Raw genomic sequence first — 11,611 nt, 5'->3', positions numbered from 1 at the left:
GCTCGCGGGGAAGTGTATAAAATACAACTGTCAGAGCAAACTGATTTTTAATGATTGCTCTGAGAAACATGCTTAATAGACTAAAAAGTTCAATATTCTGTTTATGTGAACTTTTAAAATAAAAGCACACAAAGAAATAAGGGTGACATAAAAAACTTAAATCCTCTTTTAAACGGCAAGTTAATTGCTGTATGCTGTGTTTAAACAACACTGTTTTGCTCTCTATGGAGTGTCACACCTGTGTTGCTTTTTCCTGTCCTGCTCTTCCCCTTGTCCAAAAAAAATCATATATCATAGAATCACAGAACAATTGGGGTTGGAGGGGACCTTAAAGATCATCTGTTTCCAGCCCCCCCACCATGGGCAGGGACACCTTCCACCAGACCAGGTTGCTCACAGCCCCATCCAGCCTGGCCTTGAACGCTTCCAGGGAGGGGGCATCCACAGCTTCTCTGGGCAACCTCTTCCAGTGCCTCACCACCCTCCTGGTGAAGAATGTCTTCCTTATATCTAATCTAAACCTACCCTCTTTCAGTTTAAAGCCATTCCCCCCTGTCCTATCACTGTGTGCCCTTGTAAAAAGTCCCTCTCCAGCTTTCTTGTAGGCCCCCTTCAGGTACTGGAAGGCTGCTGAGGTCTCCCTGGAGCCTCCTCTTCTCCAGGCTGAACAACCCCAGCTCTCTCAGCCTGTCCTCACAGCAGAGGTGCTCCAGCCCTCTGAGCATCTTTGTGGCCTCCTCTGGACCTGCTCCGACAGGTCCGTGTCCTTCTTATGTTGGGGGCCCCAGGGCTGGACGCAGTACCCCAGGGGGGGTCTCATGAGAGCACAGCAGAGGGGCAGAATCACCTCCCTCGAGCTGCTGGCCACGCTTCTTGTGATGCAGCCCAGGATGCGGTTGGCTGTCTGGGCTCGAGTTTCTGAGGGTCATTGCTGAGGAACTATCTATCTTTGGGGACAGACAGGAGTCTGTCTGTACATCATCATCAGATCACGCTGCGGCAGGCTGCATGGTTTGGCTTGAGAGTCGGTGGTTCTGTGGAGCTTGATCAGTGCTTGTTCAGAATTGCCTATAATGACTATTTTAAAATAGTAAAATGTGTGAGGTGCATTCTGTGCTAAACTGATAGTGTGCTTAACAGTACTGAGCCTCATAAAACTTCATCATGAATTAGTTGGTTTAACTGGCAGTTAAACCGATGGTTCACAAAATACGTGACGAACAATGGGGAAAAGGTCATGCTGGCAACATAAAGACCTTTTAAATAACTGCAATATAGCAATTTTTTTCTCCTTTGAGGATTTTGTTTCTCTGTTTAAAAAAAGTTTAACGTGCCCTTGTCTGCACCTGAAGCGCCGAGCCTGGGTGTTTCCCGAGGCGGTGGGATCTGAGCTACTGCCGCGCCTGAGTGCGTGGTACCGCTGACGCCAGAGCGGATGACGGGACGGAGAGGAGATGGAGCACTGCCTGCTTAAAATGCTTACAGCTCCTTGTAAGGAGGGGTCACTTGACAGATTTTTAATTGCAGAAGATGATCTTGGCCTATAGGTACTGTCCACAAAGCAAATTAATTTGTTTTATTCCTAGGAGTGTTTAGAAATAGATTTTTTGTATGGATTCAACATTAACAAAAGCAAGCCTATGGCTAATAGAATATTTGCTGTCTGCAATGATAAAAAACTAAGCTTTTTGTATCAATTAATAATACTACTGAACACAGGGGCTTACTTGCCTTTTAAATATTGTGGGGTTTTGGTTTGTTGTTGGCTTTGGTTTTGTTTTTTTTTTTTAAATATAATCCAGAGAAAGGGAACTTGAACCAAAAATTGAGCGTCCCTGGTATTCTGTGAAGGTCAGTTTGTGTCTTCAGTAATCTGGGATTTGGGACAGAGGGGTGTCATCTTGGCGGCTGTACTTGAGCGTACTAACTATTAAGAAATTGTAGTGCTTATAGACTTGATCAGTAAAACTCTTCTGATTAGCTTTGTCCTTATTAATTAGAGGTTATTTCTGAATGAATCGAAGAAGATTACAAACCCTTGTCCTGCAGTGCAAGAAAAGACACAGACAAATAGGGAAGGGAATCAGGTAAGAGTTACGTGGCTAATTAGAGGTGAGGGAGAATTATCAAAAAGGAGGGTAACCAAGCTAAATACTCAAGCTCTTTTAATTAACTCATTAGGGCAGTCTAAAATGAAATACTTCCATCAAAGTCACTCCAGTCCTTGGGATTTCCCAGAGCACGAATGAGATGAGGCTTTGGCTGGCCGGCCGTGCGCAGGGCAGCCCGCTGGGGCTGGAGCAGCCGCCCTCCCCGGGGAGCTGCCGGGGCGCGGGACCGAGATGGAGTTAAGCTCACCCTGGGGTCTCTGACTACAGCGTAATCTCCAAACAAAAGAGGAGACTATCTGTCAGCCCAGACACTTAAAAGTGAGTTGAAACAATCATTTAAAATTCAGCTTTGAGGAACTGCGTACCTGCCCTGGCAGGAGGGTTCGTCCCTCGCCTACGATGCCCGCTGACATGGCAGAGGCAGCGCGGTGCTTGTGCGGGCCCGTGAGCAGCGGTGGGAGAGGAGCAGGGATGCGGGATGCTTACGCTGCCCCTGTCGCTGGTGTGGCCCGTGCAGAGACACACCAGCAGCGACCTGCAGCAGTCAGGAGGAAAACACTAAACTTTGTGAAAGCACGTGGTGTAGCTGGGATAACTCAGACGTGCTCTGCAACGTCCTGATTTCCCGTGAGGGGCCATAGCAACAGGCTCTTGCCACGTTCATGCCTACGGGAGGGTTTTCTCCCCCAAAAAAAACTTTCCAAAAGAAAGCTGGTCCTTTTTCTCCGTGTGGGTCTCTGCAGGGGACCCAGCCGCATGTATGGAGACAGCAGTCAGGGTTTCGGGGTGTTTGGCGATGGGAGATGTACATAGAGTACAGCTCATGGCAGGGGGAAGGCCAGAGACCCTGAGTGGAAATGGGGGGGGTCAGTGAGCCCCAGAGGGCTGGGGAAAGCATGGAAAGAAGTGGGCTGTGTTTCCAGAGCTGGCCAGGTTGCATGGCTGTGAGGGCCACTGGCACGCTCATAGACCCCATCGACCGAATTGGAGAGGGCTGTGGGGAAGAACAGACAGGGCCGGACTGGCGGGCGGGAGGGCAGCGCTGGCAGTGCGCCCTGCCGGGGTCCTGACCCGAAAACCCGGTACACAGCACCCATTAATTAAGCTCTGTTTCTGGTGTGGCCCATCTGATGTGATATTCTAATCGCTCTGTGTAATCTGCAGCATCTGCGATAGGTCACAGCTTCAGCTATTTTATAATAAGCTATTTTGCCTGAATATGGCAAAATTCCCTTGTTTAAAGGGCAGGGGAATATTAAATAAATACCATTTATGTTTATTTGCCTCAGATCAAACTGTGGCTCTTACATTAATTTTGTAGGTTTTTGGTAATCAGCCTGCTCAGCCCATATTTGGAATTCAAATCCAATATTTGTTGAAAAGCTTCGAATGATATTAAAACCTGCTCCCCGAGCACGCAGCAAACACCTCTCCCTCTCAGAAAATGCCAGCCCCGCACTGAACGCTGCCACGGCGGCATGGGTGGGAAAGAGTTGGTCAAATGGAGATGGGCTTAGATGGGTGCAAAACCAGGGTGCTGTTGAGCTAGAAGGGGGTGGGCTGGCTGGGACCTGCCTTTCCTATGGGATCCTGCTGGGCTCGGGGCTCTTCCAGCGGGAGACGCGTGCCGGGCTCCAGCTGGGGCAGCTGGGCTGGCTGGGGAGAGCCCTCGGCTCCTCGCCGGACAGGCGCAGCGGCCCGGGGTTCCGCCTGCTGCCGACTGGGTTTGGGATGGGTGCACCTAAGGGACGGGCGCAGGGAAGCGGAGCTTCCCGCCCTGACCGGCCGCTGCATGTCAGTGTTGCTCCGAACAGCGGCAGCGTGCAGAGGCCCACGGCCTGCAGCTAAAGCCGCTGAGCTCCGAAGTGGGTTTTCTTGTGCTTTAAGTAGATGGAGACCATTAAAACTCATCTCCACATGCTCGTTGCGCTTGCGGTCTCGTGGCTAAATGCAAACGTGCTGCTGGGCTCTTCATGGCCTGAAGGGTGGATTTTTAACTGGGGCAATGGAGCCACGGGTGTAGCTGGCCGGTCCCAGACACCCCCTCCCCGGGCCCATGGCTTTCAGGCATTAGCCCCTTTCCCTCGCTGTGCCCTGCTCTGTCTCTGCAGCGGGGCCCAAACCCCTTGTCCCGTCCCCCCGCACTTGTGGCCTTGACCCGAAATCCATCACGAGCAGCTCGCTGGCCCGGGCCGGGGCGCAGGCACTGCTCCTGCTCTCCCCCACAGGCTGCAGCTCCGCTTTTATATTCCTTTAATCCACTTCTTGTGTCATATCAGACATTTCCCTACTCGTTACAGCGTACCAAGCATCTGCCATGTGCTCATTAATTGGTCAATTACTTTATTTATATGCTAAACATTATCTAAAGCACCAGTCATTACCAGCATCATGGCTGTGGTTTGTGTTGTGCATTTTTTTATAGGCTTTATGTGCCTTACCCTCTCCTTGCCATCAAGGCCATGTTTCATGGACCCCTGTTAACCCTTTGTGGACCAGTCCCCAGCTCAGCCCCCGTCCTCGGCCCCGCGGTGGCTGTGAGGGCCCCGCTCTCCGCGGGCAGTGCTGTAATCCCCGCCACGTCTCCCAGCCCTGCCTCAGAGCCACCTCCCTTTGCCTTTAGCTGGTTTTCTGTCTTCAGCTCCTCACTGTTTCTTTCACATATTGCTTAAAACTAGAATAAAGAAAGAAAGACCTGAACTGCAAGAAAAAATAGCTGCTGGGAGACTCCCCTGTACCTGTCGGCCGGGGCAAGCCAGGTGCCACTGCTCATCCTGGTTTCAAGCCTCGTCTGCTGCTACAAATTGGCTCTGCGTTCACCTTTAGGTGTCAGTCCTGCCCGCTCGCTGGGAGATGGCAACAGCCTCCTCACCAGCTGGAAAGGACGAGCTACGGGAAAGCCTCTGCTCTCCCTGCCCTGTGCTCCATCGCTTCTCCTGGTGCCGTCCCTGCTCCTCCGGCCCCTCCTGCTCTTCTGATTGCTAGCTGCTGCAGAGCGGGATCTTGGCCTCTTGCTCTGCTGTAAGATGTCCTGTCATCCTAAAATGCCAGAGCCATCATAAATAATTTAGGGCTAGCACTTCAATGTTAGAAACTGAAATAAATAAATACTTGGTATGTGCATGAAGGTTTCATTATCCTTCGTGTCAGCCCGTGGAGGCACCGCTGCCACCCAGCACATCAGTCTGCCCATGCCATGGCCAGCAAAATCAGTGATGCAGGTGCTTCCAGCAAGCTTTATCAGCTACACTAAACAGCAGCTGCACATGGACAGCCTGGCAGCTGGGAAGGGGCCGAGGTTTGCTGTTAGGCTGGCTGTAAGGTGGGCAAGGCGGCTCCTTTCCCCCAGCTCTGCTCAGGGTACCAGCGGGTGTCCGGCTGCTCCTCGCCTCGCGGGGCGGCTGCTGCCGATGCCCGTGCCCGCGGTGAAGCTGGAAAGCCCTTTTGTTGATGCTGTTGCAGGGATGCTGCCATGTTACAAACCAGTCTCAGTAATTCATCTGTTGACAACTGATGAAATAAAGAAAAGAAAGCCTGAGCGCAGCTCCAGAGCAGGACTGGGGTGCTGGGGGGGATTTTAGCCAAACCTGCCTCCCCGTAGTGCACGACATGGGGGGTGGGGCGTCCCACCATGGTGGTGGGGCTCCAGCCTGGGGCTCCTGGGCCGGGCGAGCTGCGGCGGCAGCTGCCCCGACCCCGCTGGTGGTAGCCCATGGGGCGACATCAGCCTGGGCCTCTCCCGCAGCCCCGGGGCCGCAGGGGCACCCGGCCCAGCTCAGCGGTGTGCCGGGGTGCGGGCGCTGCTGCCGCTGCGGGCACTCTCCTCCCTGCTACCAATTTTAGATGTATTATGTTCTGAGTTAATATTACTTTGAAATTTATAATATCCATGAAAATATTATCTCTGTACTTAAATCCTTTAGTTTAACTGAACAGAGCTATCATTATCCAGAGCTTGTTTATGTATTGCTGCCTGCAAAATAGAGTCAATTTTCCAGACGGAGATGATGAATATGAGCACCAAAGAAATTTTGTAATTTAATTTTAATAACCATGACTTATTATTATTTTAATAACCATAAATTATAATTGTTTAAAAAAAAAATATTGTTGCAGTGCTTTGCACAAAACCTTGGAAGGAACACTATGCCATAATACTACAGTGGTGGTTGTGTTACAGCTTATTATTACTCATTTTATTTTGTTGTCAGATGTGCTTTTTGCTGTGAGGAGGAGCTGCTATGGGTTTGGGTGTTTTAGGTCTGAACTTGAACACTGTTGAGGTCCTTTTGTGCCCACTGATGGCTCTGGAAACTGGATGAATTACTCTGAATATTTCCTTATATTATTTCCCCCCGAACGCCAGGAGGCAAAGTCACTTTGGGGCGTTAGGGCACGGTGGGCCAGGGCTGTTGCACGAGCCCTGCTGCCTCCGCTGCAGCGTATGGTGCAAAGTCCAGGTTTTGGCCCAACGCACACCCTCCCTGCGGCCCAGGGAGGCTCCGGGGCCCCCCAGCCCCAGCCTGGCCCAGGATGGCCGGACCCCCTCCTGCACCTCATCCTCGTGGCCATGGCCCTGCGTGGGCCTGTCCCCCACCCCACCCCTGTCCCGGCCGGCCAAGCTCTCCCAGCTTGCTGGGTACAGCCGTGCCGCTTCACCCCAGCCCCAATCGCCTTGTTCGGCCTGGTGCATATTTATCAGCAAAACTTAACACCCCTTTTGCTAGGATCTGGTGCTCGGTGTGACCCCGGTGGGGCAGCACCGCACGGGCTGCTCACGCAGGGCCAGGGTTGCCCATCAGCCTGGCATTGCCGTGTCGCTCACACCCTCCCAGCTCGGCTCTGGGGCTCAGCAGGCAAATTAAGCCCTGCTCGCAGCAGCACGTTTGGGCAGGTACCTGGGGAAGGGAGCATCGCTCACCCCCGTGGCCGGTGCGGGGCTGTGTGTGGCCGTCAGGCAGAGGGGAGCGGGTCAAGACCGCTCTCTATGAAAATGCAACCCGCCCATGTTGGCCTGAATGTTGAGCATGAAATGAAGGCTAAAGGACAGAACAATATTTTTTTCCATGCCTCCCTGCATTCATTGTGTGGGTGCTTTACATATAAATAGGCTCATTTCAGCAGGGGCTCCCCAAGGCCATGGTGAGGAAGGCACAAGTCCCTGCCGCCCGCGCGGGAAGGGCTGGCCCCATGTGCAGAGCCCAGCGGTGCCGAGCACGGTGCTCTTCTCACCCCCAAAACTACCTGAAACCTTCAGCCTTGTGGGATGCTTTGGGGTCAAATAATTGCTCTTACTTAGCCCTTGCTTGTTCCTGAGCTTATTTTGCTGTTGCTGAAGACATACAGGTGGGCTCAACCCATGCCCCACCGCTGTGCTCACATACAACAAGCACCAGCGACTGCGGCAGCTCCGCAGGGAGCGGGGCCGGGCTTGGCAGCCCCATGGCCAGGACCCACCGCCGGGCACCCCGCGCACGTTTTCCCCGGCACCGCCGCAGGGCCCTCCCCACAGCTCGTCTGGTTGGGTTTCAGGGTGTGCTTTGGCCAGCAGTACCAACCCGGTGGCTCAGGTCCCACGCTCGCCTGCTCTGCAGCGGCGCTACCTGCCTAGGGCCTTCACTGTTGGATTTTTCTTTTTCAGGAGATGATCTTCACACCCCAGCCACCCCAGTGAAGTCTTGCGCTGCTCCAGCTCAGCCTCCCGCCGGCACCGGGCGCTCGCAGGGGAGCATCACCTGTGGTGGCCCCTGGAAGGAGCTGGTTTCTGAGGGGGACCACCAGGCTGGCTGGGCCAGGGGTACCCGCGGAGGGGCTGCTCCTGCTGGGTGTCATTTGGGTGCACACCAGCTGTTTAATACCAGGATTACGTCCTATGGTTCATAGTTTGTGGTGACTTGGAAAAAAATAAACTGTGGCTGAGGTGAGCTCAATAAATTAGTCAGGATTAGCTGCAATGTTGGGTGAAGGTGGTTGTTTTTAAGAGCATTGCTGAAAATGTGGGAACTGCAGGAAAATAAATCTGTATGGTCAACATTTGAGGAATTTATTTACCCCCCGCTGCTGCCCACCCCGGGGGCTCGGCAGCACCTCCTGCCCCGGCTGCGGCCCCGGGCTCTCCCCTGCCCCTTCCCACCGCTCCCCGCAGGGTGCCCTTCCGACCCGGCCAAAATCAACCAGCTTCGTTCATCAAGGGAAAAAAAAATCAGTTTGTTTGCAGGGTACCAACCCAGAAATTCCCAGCAGTGTCCTCGGTTCAGCGTTGTGGGCGAAGCATCGGTGGCACCGCCTGGCCCCAAACTAAATACCTGTGGGGCATCCCCGAGCGAGACAGGCGGGCCTGGCCAGAGGGCCATCAGCAGGCAGGGACTCGCTCGCCTCCAGTGAAAAGATCAGTGGGGTCTTTATTTTTTTTTTCTTTACAGTTTTATTTACAAAATGTATTAAAACTCTTTGTACAACACCTCATTAAAATGAGGCTCAGTAATTGATGCCCACACATGCAGTTTATGCTTTTACAGCCATTAGTTTGCTTGGCAATTTTTTTCTGCTTACTGAAGTGCAGTTTCAACGACCAAAAATAGGAACTTACTTAAATTACAAAAAAAAAAAAAAAGGAGGAAAAAAAAAAAACAGAAAAGAAAAAGGAAAACCCCCCAAAATCCCCCAAAGCAAAACAAATGAAAAAAGATACCGAAACAAATCATCGTGAGACTACTGCCGAACTTCGATAGCTTGAAGTTGGTAGCCGGAATTGGTAAGCACTCGACACGGTTTGTTTTAGCTTTACATGCAAGTTTAAAAAATATCGAACCATTTACCAAACTCCCTTCACTGGTGTGAAGCCTCCACTCTTAAAAATTGATTTGATAAACATACATCTTTTATACAGCTTTTAAGAAAAATGTTTGTTTTAAATACAACTCATAACCGCACAGCTTTAGCTCGCCCTTGCTGGGGACGTGATCGCGTTCAGAAGTTGAAAAAAACCCAGTTTCATGAAAAGAAAATGAAAACAAAACAACAGTTTTTTGTCAATAGCTTGTTAAAAACTCGAACAATAAATTATTCTCCTATGAGCTTTTAAAATGATTTTATATTACATTTTGTTGAAAATACTTATTTTTAACAAGACTTTCCCCGTATAATCTTTTTCTTTTTTTTTTTTTTTAATCCTATTAAAAGTTCAAATCTATCATCAGCAAACTAAACGCCTAAGGGTCAGACTGGTTTAAATGAGTTTCGTTTTCATTGTATGTTACTGATGAAATAAAACTCTATAGTAAACTACAGAAAATACATATTGTCGATTAGAGGTAATTAGTATGCAGATATTCCATTGAGCATTTCCCATGTGATTGACAATATGTTGAAAGTTTTTTTTTTTTTGTCTTTTGCTTTTTTTTTTTTTTTTATTTTTGAAGATGAAGTTAAGTAGTTTCCAGGCAAAGGGTCAAGGCTGAAACGCTGCTGCTGCTGAGACGCTGGATGTGAGTAATAGCGAGCCCCTACCTGTAGCAGGGTCGGCGGGAGCGCGGCGTCCTCCTTCCGGAGAGGGCACGGACAGGAGCATCCTCTCACCAGCAGCCATGGGACAGGAGTTGGCAGGAGCTGATATAATATAACAGTACTAGCAGGAGTTGTGTTAGATCGCTTAATATTACTCTGGAACTGCAGCTCTAATTGGAGTTACTCTTTCCTTACTTCGGTTTTAAAATGCCCGTTACCGAGAAGCATTAGCTGAGCACAACGCTAGTTGTGGGAGAACTGGGGTGAAGCGGAAGCAGGCCTGGGAGAAACTAACCTGCGCTTCTCTTGCTTCATTGCTTGATATTAAACAGTGAATTAAAATGCAAATGCACAGCAAGAAAAGAGATATATGGTCTGAACCTAAACAGCAAGTAGCTTCTCTTTTTTTTTTTTTTAAAAGCCACCCAATGTCATTTTAATAAAGCACCTGTAGGTATGCCTGATGATAGGAAAAAAACCAAAGGAATGCAATATTTTCTGCCCACACTTTAGCTACCTTGTCAAGAAATTAATTTACTGATCTGGAAGCAAGACATGCAGTTCCACAAATTACTTTCTTTTGGATTTACAGATTCACAGTCATTGACCTTAACTGGTTTTAATGCACAGATTTTTTTTCTTCAGGTGTTACACCTTTTACTGCTATACAGAATTGCTCAAATTAGCTGGAGAGTTTAAAGTGGCTCAGAAAAAAAAAAAAAACAACCAAAACACACCACTGGTAAGTAAATACTGAAACATCTTGACATCAGCTCATACAAGCAGTGACAGCCAGTCCGGGTTCGCACGCAGCAGATTTCTGAGGCTTGGTGTCAGGAGGAGTTTCATAATTTGATACGATCGGGGTGGCTGATGAAACCGGCTGTGGTTTGCTTTCAGGACACAAGTTCATTTACTGTGCAGTGGTATCAAAGAATGGCTTTTGTTGCACTGATTTTTTTACAAGAATTTTTTTTCACATACTAATATCTTGTTACCAGTCCTTTCCTTTTCTTTTTCTCTTTTCTCTTCTCTTTTTCTCTTTTTCTTTTTTCTTTTCCTTTCCTTCTTTTCCTTTTCTTTTTTCTTTTCTTTTTTTTTCCTTTCTTTTCTTTTCTTTTCCTTTCTTCTTTTCTTTTACTTTTACTTTTTCTTCTTTCAAGCAAAGCAAGAATATTTCGGTGATGGTTTGCATTGTTGTGAGTCTCAGAGTCTTCCATAAGGCACTGAAGGAAAAAATACCAGTTTTTCCTATTAAAAGTACATTGCACCATCATCAACACGTGTCATGCCTGACACCTCGGAGAGAGTACGACTGGCTCAGGTGGTCCAAATCTGTGAAGTAGCCACATTCTCTGCTGCTTCTCCTCTTGCGTGCTGTCAGGGCGAGGATCTATAATAAAACCAGAAAGATTTCATCACTGCCCGGCAGCGAGGGGCAGGGAAGCTCAGCCCGGGGAGAGGCACGGTCTGTGGGCGATGGGCTAACCAGGCTTCTCCAGAGTCGTTTCTCAGCAATTCAACTCTACTTTTCATACTTTAGAAATCATGGTTTCTAGTGTAGATTTTTTGTTCTATTGTAGATTTCTTTGAAACTTCCTAAAAGCACTTACCTGACCTGATTACAGCTTAAAAAATAAAGGGGAAGAGGTCACTAGCAAGAGAGATGCAAATTCTGATTACAGGAATTTTTAAAGCAATTAACAAGATACTTCTACATGTACTGAACTAGCACAATGCTGGAGAGAGGAGCTCCTCACTTCAGCATGAAGCCAGCTATCACTGTTTGTAATACAGGATGGTACCAAGCTTACTTCTGTTCAGGGAAGAAATTTAAATCACTGATACTCCGAGACTGCCACCAGACGATGTTTCCAAAGCCCTTTCGCAGCAGTCCGCTGATGCACACAACAAAATATCACACACAGCTTAAAAAAAAAAAAAGCAAGCAAGAAACCCCAGAGGGTTTTAGTTCCCGGCCCGTAGCCGTACCC

This window comes from Platalea leucorodia (assembly GCF_965183815.1).
Source record: "Platalea leucorodia genome assembly, chromosome: 10".
Lineage (NCBI taxonomy): Eukaryota > Metazoa > Chordata > Aves > Pelecaniformes > Threskiornithidae > Platalea > Platalea leucorodia.
The sequence above is the reverse complement of the archived record's forward strand: the minus strand, read 5'-3'. Positions refer to the sequence as shown.